The sequence below is a fragment of the Monodon monoceros genome, unplaced genomic scaffold (genome assembly GCF_005190385.1).
Source record: "Monodon monoceros isolate NGI ecotype Baffin Bay Population unplaced genomic scaffold, NGI_Narwhal_1 Super_Scaffold_11, whole genome shotgun sequence".
In the NCBI taxonomy this organism is placed as follows: domain Eukaryota; kingdom Metazoa; phylum Chordata; class Mammalia; order Artiodactyla; family Monodontidae; genus Monodon; species Monodon monoceros.
This window is the reverse complement of record NW_021703767.1, coordinates 134,275,329-134,302,212: the sequence shown is the minus strand read 5'-3', so window position 1 is coordinate 134,302,212 and position 26,884 is coordinate 134,275,329. Positions and strand designations below refer to the sequence as shown.

Here is a 26,884-nt window from a genome sequence, read left to right as displayed (position 1 = left end):
TTATTTTATTTTAGTGGCAAAGCTATTTTACTACTGGAATATTTTTAGGAAAGCTCAGAGAAATGAAGTCCAACTTAGATTTGGATTCCTGAGATATAAATTTGATGTAGCCCTTTGTTTTTTTAAATACCTGTTGTATGTGTATTTGGAAAGCAGCATGATGTTTATATAGATTTTTATATCAGTCTTAGTGACATACTTATTTTATACCATATCTCTTATGGAAAGTTTTATACCACTTTATTTTAATGAGCTAAAAATGTACAAGGTCTTTTATAAATGCCAGCTATAATTTCTCTGTCTTTACCTAATAATTCTCTTATGCGAAGTTTCTATTTTTAACCAAATAAAGTATTTCTTCTTAGTTCTGACTCTGTTTCGTAAGGTAGCACAAGTTATTAGTGTTCTCTTTTTGAATGGGTTTAATGAATAAGTTAAAGTAATTGTTTGGGTTAAAGGGTATCATGTGACAACATAGCCTTTCTCCTGTGTTTGCTTGCAGTGAATTACTGTGTACTTTACAGTTTTAACATTTCAGAGAGAAGCAGTGTTGTACATTTCAAGTTGAACTATATGCTGTTGAAATATAGGGAAAATGACCTCTGTAGACAGGTTTCACTATAGAATTTTTTTTTTTTTTTTGCGGTATGTGGGCCTCTCACTGTTGTGGCCTCTCCCGTTACGCAGCACGGGCTCTGGACACGCAGGCTCAGCGGCCATGGCTCACGGGCCCAGCCGCTCCGCGGCATACGGGATCTTCCCGGACCAGGGCACGAACCCGCGTCCCCTGCATCGGCAGGCAGACTCTCAACCACTGCGCCACCAGGGAAGCCCTCACTATAGAATTTTAAACTGTGCATATGTAAACCCGAATTTCTTATTTTGAAATATTGACTATATTAATGTTTAATTGGGATATTGCTTTAGTATCTTCATATGCTTTCCTTAAAGGAAGCGGTTTCATTTGATTTATATACATGGATTTAAAAATGTGTTTATTGTACATATCTGTGACTCTTCTGTTCTCTAGATGAACAGCCACAGATATTGTTAGATATGGACTTTTATTTTAAAGTGTGCTTCAGGATGCCACTGTGGACTTCTTTCAGAGAAAAAAGCTACCTTGTCCAATGTTGAATAAGATCTCCTATACTAGTTGTGTAATATACCCAGCCCACACTATAACATATAGCTGTGTCATCCAAGTGATCTTTAATTGGAAGATACAGATACACATATGTGCACACACACACATGCACACATATGTGAAATTGTCTCCTGAATAATTTCTTAGGACTTGTTTTTGAAAAGAGATGTTGATGGAGATTGTCATAATAGTAGCTAGCATTTACTGAGCACTTATTATGTGCAGGCACAGTGCTCACATCATCTTTCACATGGATTATTTGTTACTCTTTCCAGTGAGAGAAGTACAGTTATTATCTTCATTTTATGAATGAGGAAACAGAGACCTAGTAACTTGCTCTTTGCCACACAGCTGACAGTAAGTGATGGTGCTGGAATTGGGACTCATTTAGTGTGACTCCCGAAGGTCCTTCTTAGCCCATTACAATTCCGTAATGTAGCTTTATTGTTGTTTTAATGTAGTTTTATGTAGTTTTATTTGTATTACATTACAAATCTGTAATGTAATTATGCTACATTACAATTCTGTAATGTAGTTTTTCACCTGAGTTGTTTTCATTTGTTTGTTTATGGAGACTGTAGTTATTTATATCTCTGATAGACTTAACTTGCTAAGTATATTCAGTTTGTGTTTCATTTGGTCATCTTTTTTAAACAGTAGGTAGTACTTGAGCTTCTTGAATTTTCTGATTTGATTCTTCTTATAATCCTGTATAGTGGATCTGAATTAAATACAGAAGAATTTGTGCCTCAGGGAGATTGAATGTTTGCCTGGTGGATGTCTAACGCTCAGATCACTTCTTTTGACTCTTAAGCCCAAGACCATTACCAGGGCTCTGTTAGGTCAAATCTTGGGTGATGTTGGTGTGAGTGCCATAAATAATTGCATCTGTATGAATGCCAGGACAATAGGCGTAAATTAGTACCATCCTGGGCAAATTGGGACCTCTGGTCACCCTAGTAACATCTCAGATTCCTATTGAGTAGTCCCTAACAGTGTATATAATGCATATTTAAGAGCAATCTTAATTCATATACAATATTTTTAAAAATATTTTATGATAAAACAAACTTCTTTTATGGCCAGTATTTATGTGATTTTGTTAGCCAACCTAGGCAGTTTGTGTTTATGACTTATAAAGTGTGACTCTGATGTTTTACAGCTTTTGGAACCTATTTTCCAGGTGAAAATAAAGAGGAGGTATTACTATTGGGAACAGAAAGATGAGTATGGCAAAGTTGGTCATAATATAGTATATAGTTGTAAAGTTTTTCTTCGTATCATACATTACAGGATTTTTAATACTTGTTTTGCTTTGTAAATCTTCTGATAAATGGTATATTTGCCATTGTACGGAAAACTAATTCTATTTGTTATACGTTCAGAATTTATAATTTTATGTTAGATGATCCAGTAGTGTTTTTTTTTTCCTTAAAAAATCATGTTACATGTCATTTATATTGATAAGTTGGCAGTTTGCCAAAGCATTTTTGAAAACAACTCTTTTTCCTTGGTGAAATTCTGTGTGGGAAAATAGGAATATGTAGAAGAGAGTTGCTTAAAGGTTTTTGGTTTTTGTATAGTTTTCTTTTTAATTCCTTCTTGACATGTATTTAGTAAAGTCACAATTAGGTATTAAATTTAAATTTCAAGTTGTTTTGCATTTAGAGAATAGATGACTTGTTAAGTTGAACTAGGTAACCACACTGGCATATTTGTATTTTAATGAACATTAAAAAGAAAAATTCGTATGCAGTAGTTCTTATTCATACGTATGTATAATAGCAGCACTCTTTTTGTTCAGCAAGGCCTGTTAGGCCTTGTAACAAAGGTAAGAGCTTCCGTATATTTTGCCTCGAGTTTGTCACAGTATATGAAGCACTTGGCTAGATACTACTATAATTGTAAGAGTAATAACATAGCTTATGTGTTGGCTCTGAGAGTACCTCCTTTATAATTATGACAAGTAAAAGTACAGCCAAAGGTCACGTTAAGCACAGAATTTCTTTCACACCTCATCCGTTTTGTGGATAATCTGTGAAGTAGTTTGCATCCTGCACTGATATTTTAAGACAGCAACCTAAGGTTGTTCCCATGTAAGTGTTTGAAATATCTTTCCCCTACCTCCCGTGTGGTTGCAAAATTTGGCATGAACGTGTATTTGAATCCTGCACTAATTAAATAGAACCTTATTAAATTTAGAGTTTGCAGAGTAAAACAGGGGACTCTTGTACTGCATGGATTTCCTAGGGCACTAGATAATACTGACACATAACAGTCTTTAATAATACTGAATCCTGTCCTGACTAAACGCAGTGTCTTAGTGTTGACCACCTTAGTATTGATGCTGCTCAATGAAACACTAAACCCAAACCACACAGCAACAACAAAAATAGAAAATAAAATCACACAAATGAAATTATAGAAGCATGGCATGCCTATACATGTACAATCTATTGATTAGATTCTATTTTTTTTTTTTTTTTTTTTCTGTACGCGGGCCTCTCACCGCTGTGGCCTCTCCCGTTGAGGAACACAGGCTCCGGACGCGCAGGCTCAGCGGCCATGGCTCACGGGCCCAGCCGCTCCGCGGCACGTGGGATCCTCCCGGACCCGGGGCACGAACCCGCGTCCCCTGCATCGGCAGGCGGACTCTCAACCACCGCGCCACCAGGGAAGCCCTAGATTCTATTTTTGACTTTAATTCAGCTAAGTAAAAGTTGGAGTATTGAAAAGGTCATATATAGGAAAGCTTTCTATTAAAAAACATATAAAGAGAATATACATCTGTTCTAGAGTGGTTAACAAATCTCTTTAAGTTAGCCTCAGTACACAATACCAAAAAATATAGGCTGAAGAAAGAATGTTTGGAAGAGGATAAAATTGCAAGTTATAATTTTTAGTATAATTGATAAAAATGTTTCTTTCTGTTTTTGAAACACATTTTTTCATATAGTTCCGCACCATAGCATGCTTCTTTCTATAAGACTTCTAGCAAGGGTGGTAAAGCCCTATGAGGGGAATTTGGGAAATTAAGGAGTACTTTAGCTGGTCACAATAATTATAAGGAGTGTTTCTGGCATTTGATGGGTGGGGATCAGGGATGCTAGGTGTCCTGCAATGCATGGGACAGTCTCAGACTACAGAAAACTGTCCTGAGAACCACATAACTTTTGAATGTCTGCTTGCTTAAACTCTCTTCAAAGATAATACTTCAGTATGTAATATTACTGACAGTTGTTTGTAAGATGTTACATGAGCAATCTGATACTTTAGGGGAAGTTTGTGTTGAGGGGAATCTTCAGTAGAATAAAGAAATTCTCTCAAAATTGTATGTACTTCACACATTCTTCCACTTCCTGATTTATAGCATTTCTAACTAGGTATTTCGGTGAAAAGTTTTCAGTTCAGCAATGCAGTTTACTGGAAGCTCTGTTACACTGGTTGCAAATATGTAACAGGATATTTAAGACTCTTTTAATAACAAACTAAATTTTAAATTAATGGATCTAAATTAAATTAATTGAATTTTATTAGTTAGTAAGGATTGTTTAGATATTTCATGATTGCCATCCTAAATGTTAAAATTTTTTTTTAGAATGATAATAAATGCATTGTTAAAAATATATTTTAAAATGATTTATTTTTATGTTATATTTTTATGTTGTACCGCTATTACTGTGGTACCATCTCCAATAAGCAATCTATTATACAAATTCTCTGTAACTTCTTAAATTTCTTTACCCACTCCACTGGCAATATTTTGGGGGGATATAGTCTTTATTGTAGTATTTTAAACTACTAGAGACTTAATTCCTTGACAGTGTGGTAGGTTTTCTGGGATAGGTTGTAACGGCAGTGTAACAACCTTAGTATAGGTAATTATTTTGACACTACACCTAGAAATAAAACCCAGGTCAGTTGTACTAATAACCACATTTCATAATTTTCTCTGTTTCAACAGTATGTAATTTGTCTTGACATTTTAATCTTTATTTCATTTAAGCTTATTTCTATCTTTCTCTTTCATATTCAATTTAATTTTTATCTGTAATCACTTATCTCAATACTAATTTTTATTCTAGAGTTCTCTTATACCTCTCCTGTTTCATTTTTTTGGTACTTACAGAGAATGACTTGTGATCTTTTTCCTCTTAGATCCAAGCTTATTTGTTATCTATAGATGCAAATATGTGACTGTTTTATTTGCACTTCTTAAGTAGTTATGTCTAAGCATTTATGTAATGAAATAAATTTTTAATTAATAACATGGTTTAGAATTAATTTTTTTTTTTTTTTTTGGCTTCACCACACTGCATGTGGGATGTTAGTTCTCCAACCAGGGATTGAACCCGCGCCCCCTGCAATGGAAGCGCGGAGTCTTAACCACTGGACCACCAGGGAAGTCCCTGATTTTTTTCTTTAAAGAGACATTCTATGTGTAGATTTTATTAACTCTGAATTTCATTTCAGAACAGTACAGGGAATGAAAGGGGCATTGGATCTGGTGGGATTGAGAACCACTGTTTTCAAAATGTGCACTTATTCCTTATAGCTCTTCTAACTCTTATGCTTAAAAGATGCTTCCAGATTAGACTGGAGCTTCTTATATGGATGAAAAAAATGTCAAAGCCAACAATTCACATAGGATTAAATATTTTAGCATAAACACTCTTCTAGTTAGGAATATATGGGCTTACTCTGATTTCTTTGATTTTTTTTTGATTTCTTTGATATTTTATAAGTGAAAATTTGAAAAATAACTAATGCTAACCAACCATATACACACTCATTTTGTTGTTGGCTTTTTAAGTGAAACCTAATTATAAAGTAATACAGTTAAACCCTGTCTTGGATGAAAGTGTGTGTGTGTGTGTGTGTGTGTGTGTGTGTACATGCATTTTTGTATAATATGGTTTTGCTTATCTTCAAAGTGACACTGTTTATAGTGCATGTGAGCATAACTTGAGAGATGAATGTGCAACAGTTCGGCAGTCATTTGATCCTGGTGTAATGTAGAGACTGTCGTCTGAAGACTAAGAGCCATTGTCATGGGGGTTCCCTCTAATTTCAGTGGCATCTTTGCTCAAGGAATACTTGCTCCTTTTTTTTTTTTTTAGTTGAAGCGTAGTAGGTGTATAATATAAGAATACTTGCTTCTAATTGCTTCCTCTGGTATTATTTCCTATTTGTTTAACTGCTACTGCCATTTTCATTCAGAGTTATGCTATGGTGTTCTCATGTGTTCTAGAAGAAAGTCAAAGATTTGATATCCTTGGAGGTTGGATCGCTTTTCTCTTTTCCTTATATGTGAATCCCAACTCATCGTCTTTTTTTCTGGTCTAACTTCCTCATTATATGAAAAAGATCTTAGGGAGGGTTGAAGTGTCTTTATTTTACTGTCAGACATGATTAGTGGTTTGGTTGGGTATAGAATTTTACGTTGCAGCATAATTTTCTTTTAGAATTTCGAAGACTTTGTTTCACAGCATTCAGTTTTGCTACTGAGAGGTTCCTTGCCTTTTTTTCCCCTTCTACATTTTTTTCTGCTGTGCATGACTTGTTTTTATAATTATGGAAACTTTTAGAATCTTTGTCTCTGAATTTTTATGATGATGTGCCTTGGAGTGGATTTTGTTCATTGTTTATACTGGATTTTCTGGGGACTCCTTCATTCTGGAAGCAAGTCCTTCAGTTTGGGGAAGTTATTTTCTTCCCCCTGTTTGTTTGTTAGCTAAGTCTGTTTTTCCATTTCTTGTAGTTTCCATTTTTCTACAGCAGGATGTGTGAAGTTGAATGTTCCTGGACTGTGGGCAAAATGGTTCGCCTTTTCCTCAGTGTCTTTTATAAGTTCTTTTACGAGTTACTTCCTTTGATAAGTCATTTATTTTCCAAAAATCTGAGTTCTCTTTGGGGTTTGGGGAAGGAGAAAATAAACCCATGTGGTTAATCTTTGTTCAGTCGATCTTTGTATGTGCTGTTCACTCTATACCTCTTTTCCTGGCTTACTCAACTTGCAGGATGTAGCTCTTGAAAGCTTTCCCTGATTCCTCAGTGATATCTCCTCACCTTCCACAGACCTTTGTAGAACACATATTATACCATGTTGTAATAATTAGTTCATTGCTTATCTTTGTAAGAAAAACACGAATTGTCTTATTTTTACCAGTGCCTATGTGCAAAGCATAATGTTTCTTGAATGAAAACATAAAATACAGAAATGAGGTTGATAATAGGTAGCAACAGTACAGTTTTATCAGAAGAATTGTAATTATTTCTTATTTAATCCTATTCAGTGAATGTTTGATAGATTAAAAAATAAAACTTAATGGAGATTTACTTTTTTTAAATAAAATATTAGTATTTTTAGTATCCTGCTGTAATCAAAAAATGTGTTTATATTGAAGCTAAATTACAGAGTAGTCATGACAGCTTCAATTTCTTTATGCATTTAATTAGAAATTAATCTACAGGATATGAAAAAATAGATGACTAGTGGATAGTTTTATATATTAAGGAGAGTACAACAAAATCATAGAAAAGAAGCAAGAATGGAGAAAAAAGTTTTGTCATCTTTGGTTAGCAAAGCATTCCAGTAATTCCAAATTGAAAAATTCTAAGAAAATAAGATATACTTGTTTTGTGAAAGCCTGCCATATCCACAGACAAAAGGAAAACATCTGAGTTAGCTCAAGATTTCATTAAAAGACCTCTGTCACTGTCTTGAGTTCACTTTCCACCATCAGAATTACCTATTGTCTCTTTCTGGGAAGTTTTCCTTTGATCGTAATATTGTTTTGTTTTATTAATTTCAACTTTAATGGTAGGGAATAAAATTGTTTTAATCTAAACTGTTTGACTCATGAGTCATGTTTTCATATAAGTTAAAAGAAATCAATCAGCAAATATGTACTGAGTACATACAAGGCCCTGGTTGGTATGAAGGGGAAGTCGAAGAAGAGGTATCACTTTGGAGTGAAGATGTATGCATGTAAGGAGTGGCAAGTACAAAGTTCAATAGGATGAGAAATGTCTCAACATTGTATATGATTAACTGTCAATGAATGGCCCAGATGGGATTTATAATAATAATTTAGCTATTATTAGCTAACATTTAGTAGAATGTTCACATCCTCTTAAGTCATATCTTAGTCATGATGATATAAAGCAGTAGGATCAGTAACTTGATGAAGTTACTTAACAGTGTCCTAAATTTTATTTTTAATATTTCTCTGTCATTTTAGCCCGTACACCCCATATATCTTTAGGGCCTAATCATTTTCATCCTTGAGTTCACTTGCTAATTTGAAATGTCTTTAAAATTACATAGAATTACTTTTGGAATATTGTGTTTCTCACCTATTAACTTATATACATACTATTATAATGTTTTCATAATAATCATTTAAGTTTCAAAAATTAGGAATTTTGCACCAAAAAAGGTAGGTGGTAAATTTTGCTGTACAATATTGTTTTGTTCTGTAAAGCATGGTTTGAATTCTTTGTTTTATGCCCATGTATTTTCATTTAAATTCAGCATTCATATTTTTAAGGAGTAGTTTCAGGATAAAGTTAGATATACTATATAGTTTTTATTCAAATGAACTTATTTTCCTATCTTGACACCTTGTAATTCATTTGGAGTTTTGTTAAAATATTTTTCCGAGTGTTTGAAGTTCATACTTAAACCATCTCTGTCAATCCATCTCCCACACTTCTTCCATCTCCTTTTCTTATCTTTTGTTCTGTATCCCACTGAACCCAGTACACATACAAATCAACTGAAATCAACTACAGGAAGGTCTTATGGAGAAAAAATATAATTATGTTATTGTATAAACTTTTAAAATGTTGTCTAGCAAGCTAGAACTGCTTAACAGATGTGATTGCTTCATTGTTTCAAATTTATGCCAATCAGAGTTGATAGAATTTGATCACACTCTAGTAGATTTATGAGATAAATTACAATATTGCATGACACGCTTCAGATAGAAAACATCAATATAAGTTGAATATAATTTCTTGTTTAAGATAACAAGCCAGTAATTCTTTAAATCAGATGGTTGCTACTTTGAGAGAATATTGATCAGTTTTGGTGAAGATTAACAGTATCTTTGATATTTCCTTCGTGGTGACAAAAAGTGTATTAAACTTTTGTTTTTGTGTACAAATATGATTGTAAATGGGAGGCATCTTGTTTCTATTTAGCTGTAGATGACCTGTCAAATTTCCAAAGGCCTATAAAGAAATGAGGCTGAACTTAAATTTGACTACAGATAATTTTAATACAAGATAGGAGGCTTGTCACTGTGGTCCTGATTTCTTTAGAGTAAGGTTTCGTTACATACATCTGAAGACTTACTAGGAATTTTTTTTTTTTAAACATAAGTTTAATACCTCACATAAACAGAGAAAATGAGAAGGAACATATTCACTAATGAAGTGATAGGTTCCCACTGGGAAGTTAGAGCCCAGGAGTAGAGTCAGGTCTTCAGCCTGTTTGCTCTACAACAAATGATGAAACTAGTTATTCAGAGGCCGGGGAAGAATGTTTTAAACTTCATTTAGGAGGTCTATGTAGTGGAATCCCTCAGTTCAAGTCTGAAATAAACCGTGGAATCTCCTGAGAACTAATGATTTGAAATTGTTACTAAGCCAAATCATCTATGAAAAGAGGGTAGAATTTTTAGTTTTTTTAGATTGGAATATAAAAATTTTTGAATATGGAGACCAACCAAAGCAATGATTTTTAAAAAGGTAGACCCTCATGTTTCAGGTAAAAATATTGTGAAATTGCTTTAATTTTTAGGAAGAAAATTATGTACAACATGGCTTAGATTTAAAATATTTAAGAAATCGTTCAAGTATTCACAAAAGTACAGAGGATAAATAGAACAGGCAACCTTGTATTTAGCATGCAGACTTTGTATATTGACATTTGCTGTATATATTTTCAAAAAACATTTTAAAGTCCTTCCTTTCCCAGAGATAACCATCACCCTGGAATTGGTTTATATCCTTTCTGTCCGTGTTTTTAGACTATACCTACATTCATGTGTTCATTGAGTGTTCTTACTAAACTGAAATATTCTGTTAGTCTTTATGCAGTTTGCCTTTTTATCTTTTTTACCCAACATTGTTTCTGAGCTATTCCTTGCTTTTGATTTTACATCTGGTTTATTAATTTTAATTGTTCTCTAATAGGACAACACCAGTACCGCAGTTTGGGTCTGTCTTTGTCTTTGGATGGGCATTTAAGGGTCAGGTTACTTTGCCCAGACTTTTTCCACAGATATCCCTGTGGCTCTGCCGGGCTCACGGTTTGCAGCACGTGGGACAAGCTGCCATCAACTTTTAGGCCACTGCGTCCAGGTGCTGGCATTAGGCGGCATCCTCAGGCCATTTTGTGCCACTAGAGTGTGCATTGCTTTATCTTTTCTTGCTGAAGTTCCTCTGACATTTAAAACCAATTGCAAAGAAGCCTGCAGAGAGCCTTGTCCTGCTGCTTTTTTAAAAAAACATCCTCCTATTCTCTCCGACCCATATGAAAAATATAACATCTCTATCTTTTTTTTTGATATTTGCTTGAAAAAGATGGCTTTTGTTACATTTTCCAGGTTTACCATTTTTGTTTTTATTTTCACCTGTGGGAGGCTAGGACCTATACTATCTGGGGGTTTATTTTGCCACAGCAACAAGTGCACTGGGTCTGTGTGTAAGTACTATGTGGTTTGGCTTGATGTAAACAATATGCTTTTGTGCCCATGTCGTTATGTAATTGTTTCAGTTAATGACAGTGAAGTATTGAGTCTTGAAAATGGTACTCTCTTATTTGTGAACATTTTGGAATTTTTAAGAGATTATTTGAACCTTTTATCATCTAAATTACATTCTTTGGATTCACATTTATATTATAATTTTCATTAGCTGGACTTATTTTAGTGCATTTCATATTTTGGTGGAAGTCATATATTTAGAAGTATACTTAGCCCTATATTACACACTTAAGATTTGAATTGTGATGTACTCTCAAACCATTGAAGAGAAAGCTGTCACTCTATGAAATTCTTTGACTGTGTGCCCAGCAGCTTGATATGCCTCATAGAATGCCAGATATTAGAATATTAATGTTATTAACCCTTTCACTGAAAGTACTTCTTCTTGGAATAAAAAAAGATTAAATACATTGCTATGTCCGCATCACTTCTTGTGTATCAGTAGTTTCACAAAGCTGAAAAATGTTTATGCTGTGCAATAAACAGATGCTGCTCTAACAGTGCAATACATTATGTACCAAAAATGATCTCTCTTTTAATCATAGATGCTGATTTAATGAGACAAAGACTAGCTTACATCAGAAATGGATTTAAGATGTAATTTTTTTGGCTTTCTGTGTGGTTTTTCTACATAATTAATGGACATACCTTTTAAAGTCACTCTCAGAATTTTTTGGAGTATTTATTTCTTTGATAAAATTGCCTGTATTTCCTTTTTAGAATTTCAGGGTGTATGTAATTGTCTCCTGAACTCATTCAAAATAGTTACTAAAATGTTTTAAAGAAGCTGCCTCATCTTGCCCTGTATTATAAAGTCCGTTTTGCATGAAAAAAATTCCTGTGTGTTCACGTTTTAAAGTTTTGACCTTTTTCTTGAGGGAGGACTGCATATTTTCTGTAACTTAGGGGAGTTTTAGGGGAGACGGTAAGTAGTCAATGAATTGACTCTCATCGTGGGTGAAAGTCTCTGGTGTCAGCGTGCTAGGTGGCTGCTTAGGTTTGCTGTCCGCAGTCACTGAAACCTTTCCTCATCTGTGTGAGAGCTCTTCCCTAGGCTCTGCTTTCATTTCCTCTTCACTTGATTTTATTCCCACCAACTCATCTGCAGTTGCTGACTTTGAGCCCTGAAATTCTTCTACATCTGGATTGTACATCTTGATAAATTTGCCTTCTCGTAAGGTCAGATAATTCTGTATCTGGAAAAATATTCCTATTGTGTGTTTTATTCCACCGAACCCAGCGGAGTTAAATGTAGTTTGGATGCATAGGGAAGAATTAATGATTGGAAGATACAGAGTTGGTAAATTATTTATTCTGGCCCCGAGGAAGCTGAAAAGCTGAGTGAAAGACTAATAAATCATTTGTGGTAGTGCTGGTTGTCACTTCCAATTATTTTAGACGGTTTTGTGATAAACTGCAGCACCTGCTAGATCTCCTCACACCCTCCCCTGATGCTGGCAGTGCAGCTTGTTTAATCCACGATCAGAGGCAACTTTGTGTAAAGTTTATTTAGGTTGGAAAGGAAATTACTCTTTTTAAAGTCAATTTTGTTGCTTTTTCTCATTGTTTTGAGTGCTGTGAAAGGATTTCTATGATGTGGCAGGGGACCTGGAACTTACATACCACTTTAACCAGGGGATACTGTCTTTATCTTTTGTTAAATTAAATATTTGAAGAATTGAGCTTCTTTATTATTCCCAGACTAATTAAAAACTACTTCTACTGAGATGATTAGTATGCTAAAGATCAAATCATCGTTTTGATATGATACCATTTAACAGAGAACCACTGCTGCCTTTGACCAGCCCCATTTTCATCATTCTTTGTTTTTAATGGCTGAGGCTTTGCAACTAGTAGGCCTAAAAAATAGTCAGGTTATTCTTTGTACTGGTCCTTCACTCAGCTGCTGAGATCCTTGGAGGCATAAAAGAACTAGCAAGGAAGCTTAGCCTAGATTGGTCTGATTCTAGCATTCATGAAATAGGGCTACTGTAATAAAACTCCTTCAGAAATAAGTTATGAACATCATATAATGTGCATGCTTCACGCTTGGAATTATGGTCAATTCTTTTGTTCCCATCAGAGTTTAATAATTATTTATGTTCAAGCCCAGAACATGAAGTTTGTTTATACATCAGAGTAACTTCGTTTTCACCGAGATTTTCAGCTTTAACATGAAAATACGGGACTTTTGAGGGGACTCTTAAGACTGTGTACAAAGAAAGAATCTTGGTAACTGTCTTGTGTTCATTCATTCACGTTTTTACTCCCTTAGTTCCCCTCGCAGTTATTAAGCTCACGTGTGCCTGCTTTCTGAGGACAGCTACTACTCCTGTTAGTTACGACTAATTCTTCTCTAGTGCTTAGTATGTGCCATATACCATTCTAAGCATTTTACGTATACTTTAATACAACCACCCTATGAGGTATTTACTGTGCTTATCTTTATTTTACAAAGGATCTTATAGACTGCTAAGGCAATAGTGATTTCACTTTTCCTTTAGTGTCTGTAGAATCTAGGAAGGTAGTGTTTATGATAAATCTTAATTAGGTTTAGAATTTCAGTCCAAATAGTGCAATATTAACTATCATTTATTGAACATCTAGTTTTGTGTTTGGTATCGTATACATTATTTCACTTTTAACCCCTGATAGTTAAACATTATTTTGTGCTTCGTTGTGATGGAGAAATTGAACCTTAAAGAGGTTAAACCACTTGTCCTGAGTTAAGCAGCTTGGAGGTGGAGGAGCTGGGATTTGAATTAAGATCCCACTGCCTCTGCACTCTATTTATAGGCTACAAACCCTAGTTCCTATAGTCTGTTGTTTAGTGAGCAATAGAAAGTGAGGAAGAAAGTAGGTTGGTGGGAACCCACACAACTGGTGAGCTTTTCCAGAAGAAGGCCAAGAGTCCCTAGATCTAGTGATTCTTTTTTTTTTTTTTCTGAGGGAAAATCTAGATTTTTATGTGAAAAGTCCAGATTTTTAAATCTTCACAATTTATTCAGGATAAATTGTTTGCCCACTGGATGTGGCATGTGAAAGGCAGCTTGTAACCTTTTCTTACTGCCTTTGGTCGAATTCTTTTTGACCAGGAGGTTTGCTTTCTAACTTCATTCAGTTGAAAACTATTAACAGTCTACGAGAGGGACTTCCCTGGTGGCGCAGAGGTTAAGAATCCGCCTGCCAATGCAGGGACACGGTTTCGAGCCCTGGCCCGGGAAGATCCTCCATGCCGTGGAGCAACTAAGCCCATGCGCCACAACTACTGAGCCTGCGCTCTAGAGCCCGTGAGCCACACCTACTGAGCCTGTGCGCCTAGAGCCCATGCTCCGCCACAAGAAAAACCACCGCAATGAGAAGCCCGCGCACCGCATCGAAGAGTAGCCCCCGCTCGCCGCAGCTAAGCCCGAGCGCAGCAACGAAGATCCAACGCAGCCAAAAAAAAGTCTGTGAAAGAGTATTAACAGGATAGTATCAGTCAGTTTCATTCTTTAGGGAGATTAACAGCCTAGATGAAACATAATTACTCATTATTTCAGTAATCCTATATAGTTCGATACAACTCAAATGAGTTTTAGTTGGGCTTGGATTTCAAGTTATCATGGGTTGCTACTAATTTAAATACAGTCTATAGCATAGGGCCTAAAATCAAAGAGTGAAAAAGTCAAACTAGAATCTTGAAAAGCTAAGCTGGTATTAAGATATGTAAATGTTAATTGAAACTCTCTTAGTGTTGTGCCTCTGGTAACAAATCCTTTTACCTTCTCCTTTCCCTGTTCACACTCGTTTCTTTTCCTGTGCTGTGAATCACGTGGAGATTTAAGAACATGTAGGTTTTCACTGGAATGCCTTTACTGGATTATACGTAGATTTGAATATTATGTGGGATGTTGTGACTTTTAATGCAACTCAGTTCAGTTAGTCAAAGGCCTTTATTTATATGGGATATTACTCCAATGGCAAAGTTGTAGAGAATGGGAGACTGAAATAAAAGTCAGTGGTTGTTTGTTATAGTTTTATTAAATGCTTTTATGTTACTTAAAATATAAATAAAATATCCCTGGGGGAAAAAATAATATCCCTGGAGGCAACTTATTGTCACTTCATAAGCGTTTAAAAAAAATTCAGGCTAATCAATTATTAGAGTGTTCTTCCACAAACCTAGACTAAAGTCATAATCTAATAATTGTTAGCTGCAAATTCACCATTTCAGAATAATTTTTCTTAATGGATTTTCAGGCTTGCCTTGTAAGGAAAGACATTCCATCCAAAATCAATAGTTCTTTCAAAAAGAAGGGCTTAATGAATTGTGAATTCTTTAATGTGTCCTTTAGATCCCTTTATAAATTATTTTATATATAAAAAAATACTTGTTACTTAATTTTTCTCTTATAAGTTCAAGTGTTTTGACTTACACAGCATTTCATTTAATAGTGTTCAATTATGGCTTTAAAAGTTTCATATAAGAACAATGTTACAGAAAAATTGCAGAAAATTTGCAGAAAATTGCAGAGAATTACAGAAAAATTGAAAAATAAAAAACACACACGATCCCACCCCATATAAATAACTAGCAAACCCTTTCCTTTTTTGAGGTCTTTTTTTTTTTTTCTATTTCACTTTGGCTAGCATTTTATATTCATCTTTTCTGTGATATTATTCATAGTTTAGTATATTTATTTTTAAAAGCCATCATAATATTTGACAGAGTTCAAGTGTATCCCCTTCACAAAGGTTCTCATCCAGTAGCTGGAAGTAAATTCTCCTTCCAAACTACATGTGGCTCCACCTCTATTGTGATACCTTGTAGCTGCTCATATCTTACCCAGACTTATGGAGGGCAAGCGCTATCTTACATTTATCTTTATATTCTTATAACATTCACTGACTGTTGAATGAATAGATGACAATAAATCTTAAATTCAGTTTGTCTCCTGCATCTACCACTTGAAATAGCAGAACGGCAGCAAATATATCATGCAATTTTGTAAGTTTTTTAATAAGTTTAATGGGCTATACAGGTAAGGCTTTTGTGGAAAGTCACTAAGAAGTCACTCAAGATTATGGAGCTAGTAATTCTTCCTAGATCTAAAGACGTACCTGATCCCCTACGTCATAATTAATTAATGAAAATATACTATGTTCAGATTTGTCAAGTAAATTTAATTTGAAGGGTAAATTGTGCTAAATTGGTTTCTATACACAATATTAAAGTATTAAAAACTACAAAAGAAATACTAATTTATTGGAAGGTTTATAATTAAGAGGAGCATGGGAAATTTGAAGTAGAAAAATTTTAGATATGGTAGCTCTAGTATGGTAGTCTTTAGATAAAAGGTAATTCATACTGCTAGAGGTGATTAGGTCTTTAGAAGTTATCTTCTTGTCAGTAGGAAACTGAAGTTTTGGGACATAAATAATTGAACCAAGGTTTTGAGACTGCAGTGTACCTAATGCTCATAACTAACGTGTGTGCAAATATTTTTTGAATGAGTAAATTAAATGTCTTAACGTGCAGGAAGTTGTTGAAAACTTAGCCATGTGTACTTTAGGAAAGTTACTACAGAAAAATTACCGTGAATTTATATATTAAAAAACAATGTTTGCATTTCTTCAAAATATTTATACTTGGAAGTGAAGAACTTAGAAGACATACACTTTTTAAAGCATGGCGCTATAAGGAAAGATGAAATAGAATGGGTTCTAGTTAGCTTTGTTTCTAGCAGCGCTTTGACTGTATAAGTGGAAGGTATCCTTGGGTAAGCTTTACGGAAACTTTTCAAGTTGGAAGAAGATTTCAGCTGGAGTGTCTAAAGGGTCACTTGAAAAAAAAAACCCTCTATATTAAAATAAAACGTGTCCAAGCTTTAAAGAAAAGATCTCAGAGTTTGCAGATGATCCTAAAATTGGAGCTAGAGGAAATAATGAGGAACAATGCAATCAGATTCAAAAAGATTTGGATTGTTTAGGTGATTGGGCCAGCAGATGGCAAATGCAGTTCAGTGTAGACAAATGTAAAATAATTATCTTAGGAACAAAGAACCAATCATACAGCACACTGATCAGGAAAAAATTTGTGGGTTATTGTAGGAAAACCATTGAAACAGTTAACCCGGTGCACAGCTGCAGCAAAAAAGGCAAGCAAGAAACCAAATTAGCAGACGGATAGAATATAAAGCAAGAGGCAATACTTATAGTGCATTAAGAAACTTGCTAGACCCCATCTGAATTACTCAGTCTTGTATTGGTTGATGGAACCACTTTAGAAAGAGTAAATTTTTGCCTTTGCCTTGAAAATAGACTGGAAATTGTAACAAGCAAATCTAATAAAGAGATTTGAGCTAATTTTTATGAACTTTCAATCTGTGAACTTTTATAGATTAGAGCAAGACCCTGTGTCAAAGTAAAGGCACTTCGGGTGTGTCTAGTATCAAAGCTTGATCTTAATAGAGGACACGTATGGTTTCAGCTGCCTGGGGCCTTACCTAACCCCCTTTCCAGTTTAAGTAGGAGGCTGCCTCTCACCTGTTGACTAAAGAAGCTTAAAGCCTGCTACGTTGTCCTTCTGCATGCTTGAGAGCTGCACCTAGAAAGATCATGGACGTGAGATCTAAGAGCTGCCAATGAGATGCTCCTTCCTGTCCAGTGACTTGATGCGGTAACATAGTTTCGGCCTTCATTGTAGGCCGTGGGGCAGGACTTTGTGAACTGCCTTCCTTGGTTCCTGTGCAAGCCTGATTCTCCAACCATGGCTCAAAGTTTTGAGCTACTCAGTACCCAGCCAATAAACTCCTTTTTGACTTAGATTAACCAGAATGTGTCTGTTGTTTATAATCAAGAGCCCTACCTGGTACAGTGGTATTGTTCTGTTATTTTAGCCTTGGCCCATGCATTGTTTTGTTGTTGTTGTTCTTCCGTGTGTTTGCTTTGTTTGGAGTGGTGTCTTACTAGAAATCATTTTTTCTGGATGAGCAAACCCCTCTCTCTCTTGCAGTCTTCGCCAGTGTTTAAAAGAAGCAAGAAGAATTTGTACCAATGCCATTAGCATCTGTAATTGTCTTGTAAAAATTTAACTTTATTCATGCAAGCGAATAGTGCTGCTTTGTTAAAAATGGTGTTGGGTATTCAGCCTGATTGTAAGAAGAGTATTTATACATTTCTTTACATACTGTATTTGCTATATCTAAAAATCATTTTATTTAGGAGGAGATGTAATGCATGTAGTGCATGATTTTCTATTATGTAAGTAATAGGTGGTAGAATCAGGAAGACTGTCCAAAGTTTCTTGTTTTTCTGTTACTGTTGATTAGTGAATATTTGTTAAATGAAATATTTTGAAAAATAACACTTGTGAATTAGAAATAGTGGATTATATTTTAAATTTGTGATGAGTTGATTGGTTAATATTTAGAAATGATTTTTAACACACAATCAGTGTTTTAAATCGTGGTTAGATTTTCCGTTTTCACATATGTCATATTGACTTCTTTTTAGCTAAATTGTAGAACTTTTGTCTTTTTTTTTGAGAGGTGGCATGCAAGGCTATTTCCTGGAAAAATTTTGAAATAAGGACTTGTCTTTGAGACCTCTGTCATTCTTAAATTTGAAATGGAGCCCTCCCAAGAGAAAGCTGTCTTTGAGTCCATTACTCATACACCTGTGGATTGCCAGAATTCTTATCCTGCCCTAAGATCTGTATGTGTCGTGGCATCCATGGCATGTCCTGCCTTCCAAAGTAAGTATTCCATGATTCAAATTCGACACCTCCTCCCACACCCCCAGCCCTGCCCCACGTTATAGATTATGGATGGTGCTAGGAGGGAAAGCTCTATGACTGAACTGTTTCACACATCTATATGAATATTTGATAGCCCTTTACTTGGTTAGAGATTATTCTTTTATGAAGAGAATACTGAGTTCTTTGACATTTTGATCAACATGTCTCAGTGAAGGAAAAACATTCATCTAGCAGTGTTCAGGGAAATGTCTTTGGTCTTGTTGCCCAGTTAGGGACTGCCCGTATTTTATATATATGTCTTTATAATAGAGAAAAGCGGTAGCCTTGGAAAATTAATTATTTTAAGAATGTGAGTATTAAGGGTAGTTGAGGTTTTACATTCTAATTTTTAATTGTTTGAGATCTTTGTGAAATAGAATAGTACTTCACATTGTTTTTATTGAGTTATGTAGTCGTGTAGAAAGAGACGGTGGGACTTGGGGCTGAACTACTTGGCAGGTGCTTGTCCCCTGCAGTTGGTGGGCCAGACAGCTGGCTGGAGATGAACCTCCACGTCTGCACAGTACTCGTAAGGGTTCTTTTAGGAGGAGAACCAAGATCCGGTACTCCAACCTCCTCCCCCCTCTCAAGAGGAGTTGATTTTATCTTCCTTGTCTGCACTGCAGCTTCCTCTGTGGCCCAGGGTCTGTAGCCAGCCATTTCTGCTGACTTTTGGCCTCGAGCCAGGCCTGCTGTTAATGTTCTCACTAGCTCACAAGGGGACCCGTTACTCTTGCCTTTTTCGGGTCAGTTCCTGGATAAAAAGGCAGGCCTTTTATGAGTCGTGCCTTCACTTTCACAATGTGCCCGCAGGGTAGTGATGGGGTCTGTGGCTAATGCCTGCTTTGAATACTACTGTTGAATGCTTGGGGCTGCGTTTTCCTTGCCAAAAACTTCTTTTTCTTTAGTTCCTGCTAGGTTTGGAGTCCTTTCAGTCAGAAGACCAGTGGCTCTGGATCGCTTAGCTTTATATTGGGTTTTCCTACATTTAGTTCTGGTTGCCTGCCTGTCTGCCTGCTTCTTTTTTCTCCTGTCCTTCTCTCCCTCCTTCTCTTCATTTCTTCTTTCTTTTTTTTCTTTGTGATGATTTTGGTTATTTCTTGTTTAAAGAAAATGGTCATGTTAGAAAATTCTGTGTAAAAATGCAACTTGTCTTCTATTCTAAAAAATATTGGGTTATTATATATTAGTAAAGAGGGATTAAATGTGTTTAAAATTTTTTAAATATAAATATATGCTCTTATACATCTATTACTATTTTTCATTTAACAGTATATTATGGGCAGAAATTACAGATCTACATCATCTCTTTTAATAGTTGCATAATATTCTGCTCTATGGATGACCATAATTTATTTAGCCAGTTCCCACTGATGACTATATGGATCATTTGAATTTTTCACTATTAAAAATAATATTGCGGGCTTCCCTGGTGGCGCAGTGATTGAGAGTTCGCCTGCCGATGCGGGGGACACGAATTCGTGCCCCGGTCCGGGAAGATCCCACATGCTGCGGAGCGGCTGGGCCCATGAGCCATGGCCGCTGAGCCTGTGTGTCCGGAGCCTGTGCTCCACAACGGGAGAGGCCACAATGGTGAGAGGCCCCCGTACGGCAAAAAAAAAAAAAAAAAAAAATTGCATTTAAAATAAAATTTGATAATGTTTTTATTATTTCCATAGAATAAATTCTGGAAGTAGAATTACTGGATGAAAGGGTAATTACATTATTAAAGCTTCTGAATCTTACTGCCAAAATTTACATGTTTCACTCCCATCAGTGAGTTTTTTTTTTCCACATCAACAGCAGGTATTAATACTTAAAAAGAAAACATCTTTGCTAATTTTATAGGCGAAACGTAGTATCTTGCTTTAGTGTACAATTTTAATGCTATTGACCATTCATATTTATTTTATAATTTTCTCCTTAATATCACTTGTCTGTTATTCAGGTGTTTTTCTCATGTTTAAGTACTAAATTGTATATTAGGAAGATAAACCCTTTTCTGGCATATTGGTGGTGGTTTTTTTTTTAATATTTCATTTGTATTTTTATTTAATTTTAAACTACTGAGTCGAGGTACTGCTTTGTTTTTTGTTTTATTTTTGGGCAATAGAGCCATTTAAACATTTAATCAAATATGTCTTGCTTTACATAAATTTTTTCACTTTTAGTATTAAAAATTTTTAGTATCAAATTTTAATTTAGGATTTTTAAATGTTAGTTTTTTGGCATGTTTTCTGTATTGTGTGGCTTTGCAGACGTTGGCTTTGCAGACATTGACGTGCACACACACTCACAGTCAGGAATGTGTAGACGAGCTGCCAGCTGATGTGACCTCCAGCCTCAGCTGTTGTGTCTGTAAAATCAAGTTGTTGCTCTGGTACAGTGCTGTTCACGCAGTTATTTTGTTCATGAACCACAGTAAGAAAATTTAAATCATAACCTAGGACTCACACACACATACTCATATACAGATACGTTTGTGTGTGTATACCACACAAGCAGACACTACCACCTGTGTTCTACTTTTTGTATGGATGGCATGCCATATCATGCCATGCAATGCCAGGTTATTGGCGGGGAAAAAAAACTGCGGTATGCAACTTACCAAATTGCTTCCATTACCCACAGAAGGGGCATTACTCACAGTTTGTGAAACACTGTTGTTATGAATTGGACACTCAGATGCCTTCTAGGGCTGATCTGATAGCAGATGCAAATACCTTGTCAGTTTAGCAAATCAGAGGGCCTGGATTCTGTCTAAAGGCATCCAAATTAAAACAAAACAAAAAACTTGCTAGGTCAGCAAACATATTTTCAGGTGGAATTCAGCCTGCTAATTTGGGCTGCTACCAAAAAACCAAAGACATGAAGTACAAGTTCATTACTCTGTCAGGTAGCTATAAACTGTTTTAAACAAACAGCGCATGCTCCGGCAGTGGACCACAGACCATACTTTGAATGGCACTGGTCTAGATGCTGATCTTTGGATGCTTCCTAGTATATCCCTACTCTAAAATTCTGTGGCTCTGTGACAACTTCTAGACATAGAAATTAGGAGATAAAATGGCCTCACACAGTTTTTCTGATTTGATAAGATGATGCCTGTGATAGGATCTGAAAAAGAAAAACATGAAATTATTCTAGGTATCTCAGTTACTTTGCAAGCTGATTATAGGGAGAAGTGAACATTTTCCTTCCCATGTCAAGCAAAGATTATGACAATATCCCAGCAACTGTGTCCAAAACCAGAAGATGCTAATGAGTAACCAGTGACAAATCACATAAGTTCAGTGTCATTGAAAAAATTTAGCAGCATTTGGATGCCTACTGAATCTTGCATGTGTGTATATGTATGCATACAAAATTATTTTGGGACCAGATTTTCTAGTTTAGGGGGCAAGATATATACCTACAAGAGACTCTGTGAGAGGTACAACCATTAAGGCTTACTTTGGTGACTTGGGTAATTGTAGTGGAACCATGGAGCCATTAGGCTCCAGATGGAACTTTAATCTGGCTTCTGATTTAGCCAAGTGTCCTTGTGGAGTCTCTGAGCATCTGTTTTGGAAATATATGTGACATTATTCAAAATTTGTACAAATTAAGCCACCCTTGGGTTATAATTCAATTTTTCTTTATTGAGAAATGTATTGTAAACAGTTTTATGCAATCAAGCAAAACTAGCCTATACCCATTATTTATTTGCCTGTTAGCTGGTCATTTATATTTTTGTGATTGAATTCTTAATTGATTTAAGAAGGCTTGCATTATACTTCTAAAATTGTAATTTGTTTATAAAATGTGAAGAGTTGTTTCCTAGTTTCAAATAGCTTTCACATAGGTACTTATTTTGGAGAGACTATTTAAAAATAGTTAAAATTGTGGTGATTTTACCTTGAATGGCAGAAGCCCCAAATAATCTGCCTTATTCCCGAATGAAGTTTATTTTCTCCCATAGTGGACATTCCAGAGGTAGGGGTGGCTCCAGGGTTCGGTCTCTGAACAGTGTGTGCACAGGTCACCAGCTTGGTTTATCTGTCTCTCTGTTTGTCTTTAGGTTTCCTTCATGATTGCAGGATAGCTGCCACTCCAGCAGCTGCAGAAACAAATGTCTTTTAGTTCTAGCAGAGAGAAAGCAAAGACTTATCGCAGGGAAAAAAAAAAAGTTCTTTCCTTTAGTTTTATTGGCCCAGGGTAGACCACATGTCCATATGGCTTTTAATTAATTATTCTCCTATTTACAGAGACACAGAAATTAAAATTATATTGTGGGAAGAAATACTAGGTAGGTATTTTATAGTCGCTTTGGCTTTTCTTGTTTAAGTAGAGACTTGAAAAATTACAGTTTTTGTATTGGGGGTAATAAATATTACCTGGTCCAGGTGAAATGTGAGGAGATAGCATTATTAGTTAAATGTTAGTGACATTTTCTCAGGAAGCTGTCATATATTATCCCTATTATTTGTCCCTTCCCCCCGAAGAACGCATTACAATCCTTTGGACCCTTGATCCTCAGCAGCTTGCCTTGCTATGTGTAGCTAAATTTCATTTTTAAAAAATTGTAGTATATTATTTTTGGAATCCAAAAAAATGATACAAATGAACTTATTTACAAAACAGAAATAGACTCACAGACATAGAAAACAAACTTAGGGTTACCAAAGGTGAAAGGGGGGGAGAGATAAATTAGGAGTTTGGGATTAACATATACACCCTGCTATATATAAAATAGGTAAACAACAAGACCTACTGGATACCACCGGGAACTATACTCAGTATCTTGTAATAACCTATAATGGAAAAGAATATGAAAAAGAATATATATATGTATATATATAGCTGCATCACTTTGCTGTACACTTCAAACTAACACAACATTGTAAATTAACTATACTTTGATTACAAAAAAAACAGGGCTTCCCTGGTGGTGCAGTGGTTGAGAGTCCGCCTGCCGGTGCAGGGGACACGGGTTCGTGCCCCGGTCCGGGAAGATCCCACATGCCGTGGAGCGGCTGGGCCCGTGAGCCATGGCCACTGAGCCTGCGCGTCCGGAGCCTGTGCTCTGCAACGGGACAGGCCACAACAGTGAGAGGCCTGCGTACCACAAAAAAACAACAACAACAACAACAAACAACTGTAGTATAATTTACATACAGTGAAATGTTAAGTTTGAACAACTGAGGATGAGAATTAGAATTGAAGAGTTAAGAATTCTTGGCAGAAAGATCTTACCCTGGATTTAAGTTAGGAAATACTGAAAATGCTGGTGCATGAGAGGACAATTCCTAAGGTAGTATTGGAGCAAATGTGGATTTTAGGTTTGGATTGTGTATCCTTAGATGGTAGTATTTGTATGCAGATTTTCCTGAAGGGGGAAAGCTGTGTTTTTCTGCCAGTTTGTCCACTGTTCTTCATTTTCTTTTGCTCCTTCATGCATTTTCTTTTGCTCCTTCATGTGTCAAAAATGCATCATTGCAAATATCATTAATTTGGATTTTGTGATAAATTGATCAGAGGTAGTTTTAACTAAATAATTTGATAAGAAACTAATACAATAAATAAGGAAACTGGGCTTCCCTGGTGGCGCAGTGGTTGAGAGTCTGCCTGCCGATGCAGGGGACACGGGTTCGTGCCCCGGTCCGGGAAGATCCCACCTGCCGCAGAGCGGCTGGGCCCGTGAGCCATGGCCACTGGGCCTGCACGTCTGGAGCCTGTGCTCTGCAACGGGAGAGGCCACAACGGTGAGAGGTCTGCGTACCGCAAAAAAAATAAAATAAAATAAAATAAAATAAATAAGGAACCTAGTTAATCTCTTCAAGGGTTTAAAAAACAAGGCATTCTAGATATCTTCCTTGCTTTCATCCCTACATCTAATAGGTCTTGATTTCCCCTGTTGCTTATCTCTGGAACCCTTTCTCTGTATTCTGGTTTGGACCCTGTTTATCTCTTTCTTATTTGGACTTCCTGTGCCAGAATATTCGTGTGATACCTACTATTCTTCACTTTGCTTTTTTTTTTTAAACTTAATAGGATATCATAGCACCTTTCCACGTGAACACATAGATCCTTTCATTTTATTTTTAGAGCTTGATAGTATTTCAAAGTAGGGATGTATAGTGTATAATATCAAAATAATCTTTCTTGATGCCAAATCTCATCACGTTGTTCGTGTTAGAAGTTCCCTTCTCTTCTCCTACAGTGGCGATTCTTAGGGCAGGGAATATTCACTTCCCAAGGATGGGTAAATCTGAATCACGTGTGGGTGTTTTAAAACTCTGTCCCTAAAATTTTGATATACCTTCTTGGTTGAGGATTTCTCTTGTAATAACTGTAACCGTTTCTGATATCAGAGATGACAAAGGTTGTAAATTCCATAGTGGTCTGACCTTCTTGCCCCCTGCAATCTAATAATTTTGAATAGCTTGCCTTTTCCTTGGCTGGGAATCTTCTGTTTTCTCTTCTCTTTTACTTCTTTGCATTGATATGTGTTTTTTTTAGCCCGTTTTAATCCCCTTTACCTCTTGTCCTATTCATCCTGAAGCTTTATGCCATGATATTCCCCTCTTTTGAATTATTGCACTGCTATTAAGCTGTTTACTAAGAGCACTTGTAATTTCTTTTAAACTTAACTTTTCTCTGCTAGGTTTTGCGCTACTGAAGGACAAGAGTGGTGGTATGAGCTTGATATTTTTGTATGTAGATGGTGTACATAGTAGTACACATAATATGACATGAAATATCTGATTATTTTAATGAACTTTAATGGAATAACCATAGCAATCTACTTAAGTATATTTATGTTTTTGTATAAAATAGCTGAATGTTCAGTGTTGAAAGTTGGCGAATATGTATTTATTATTGTTAATAACTTGGAGTTGCAGAGAGGCTTTACTCAAGCACCTGGTAATAAGGGAAATAAGATAGGCTTTGAGAGTTAAACTTAAAAAATCTACACAGCGGGGGAGCAGAGCAGAGATGCAGAGTCTCTGAAGAGGCAGAATGACTGATGTGTTTGCAAGCCTTGGCCACTACCTGATTGGCTGTGTTGACTGACTGAAGAAAGAATATATCCATTATGGGTGGCCTGTGGATTAGTCTGCCATCCCTGTAGAAGGAAAGGCCCAAAGGTTGAAGTTGGTAGTACTCATCCCAGCATTAGCTGAAAGGTTTTTAATATTCTGGTTTCTCCCTCTCTATAAAAGATGTATGTAAGGATATATAAGTGGAGAGTCCATATTTTCTTTGCAGGTGGAAGAGCAATGAAGAGATAGACTTGAGCAGACAGGGTTCAAATTCTGGCTTTGTTACTTGTTATTTGTGTATCCTTGGGTAAGTTTCTCAACCTCTTGGTGCTACAGTCTATTCATCTGTAAAATGGTGATGGTAATAGTACCTGCTTCATAGGACTGTGGTGAGATTTCAATGAGATGGTATATGTACATTTCCTAGAACTGTTCCTGTTATAAGAACTATGTATTAGGAGCTGTTATGCCTTTAAAACTTGGGTCTCCTATCTCTTGTTCTAAAAAATCTGTACTTGTTTCGGTTAGCTGACTTCCTGTATTGTCAGAATTCCCTTTCTAGCCAGCGTGGCTAAAGGCCAGATCTCTGGAGCCTTTTAAATCGTAGGGTAATGACTGCCCTCCTATGACACCTTTTGAGAGCCAGCCATTGTGTTGCCCCTGACAAGTCCACACCTCACCTCAGTAGAACTGTCTGTCCAGGTGCTTGAATTGTTCCCCTATTTGAACATGGCTGTGTGTGTGTGTGTATTTTTTTGTACGTATGTCTGTATGTTTGATAGTAACTGAACTATCCAGTTCATCCTTTTCTAGTGAAAAATATGTGAGAGCATATAAAATGCATTCAGCACACAAAATATGCTTGCTTTCTTTTTTCTAAAGAAGTATTTTGACATGTACTAGAGTGAACTTGAGAGTGGGGTCTAGGTTTGGGTCTTTATTTCTGTTTTTCTTTGGATTGTGTTTGCAAGGGATGTCTGAAATTAGCTCAGGTTTAAAAGCTGTGTGCGCAGCAGGAAGCGGGGGAGTAGGGCTTTCACGGAAACCTAAGAACAGGGCTTAGTTTTAAGATTATAGGAAGTGGTTTTGGTTTTAAGGCAACATAACAAAACAAACCTATGGGCTTACTCTGTATGCCATCTTTCTGTCTGGCTAC

General features: G+C 36.0%; 1 protein-coding gene across 5 annotated transcripts in view; it reads left to right on the top strand.

Annotated features, from left to right (window-relative positions):
- The window catches only part of TBC1D5 (TBC1 domain family member 5), a 540,605-nt gene that overhangs the window by 60,487 nt on the left and 453,234 nt on the right, over positions 1 to 26,884 (top strand). The gene's annotated exons all lie outside the window — the stretch shown is intronic.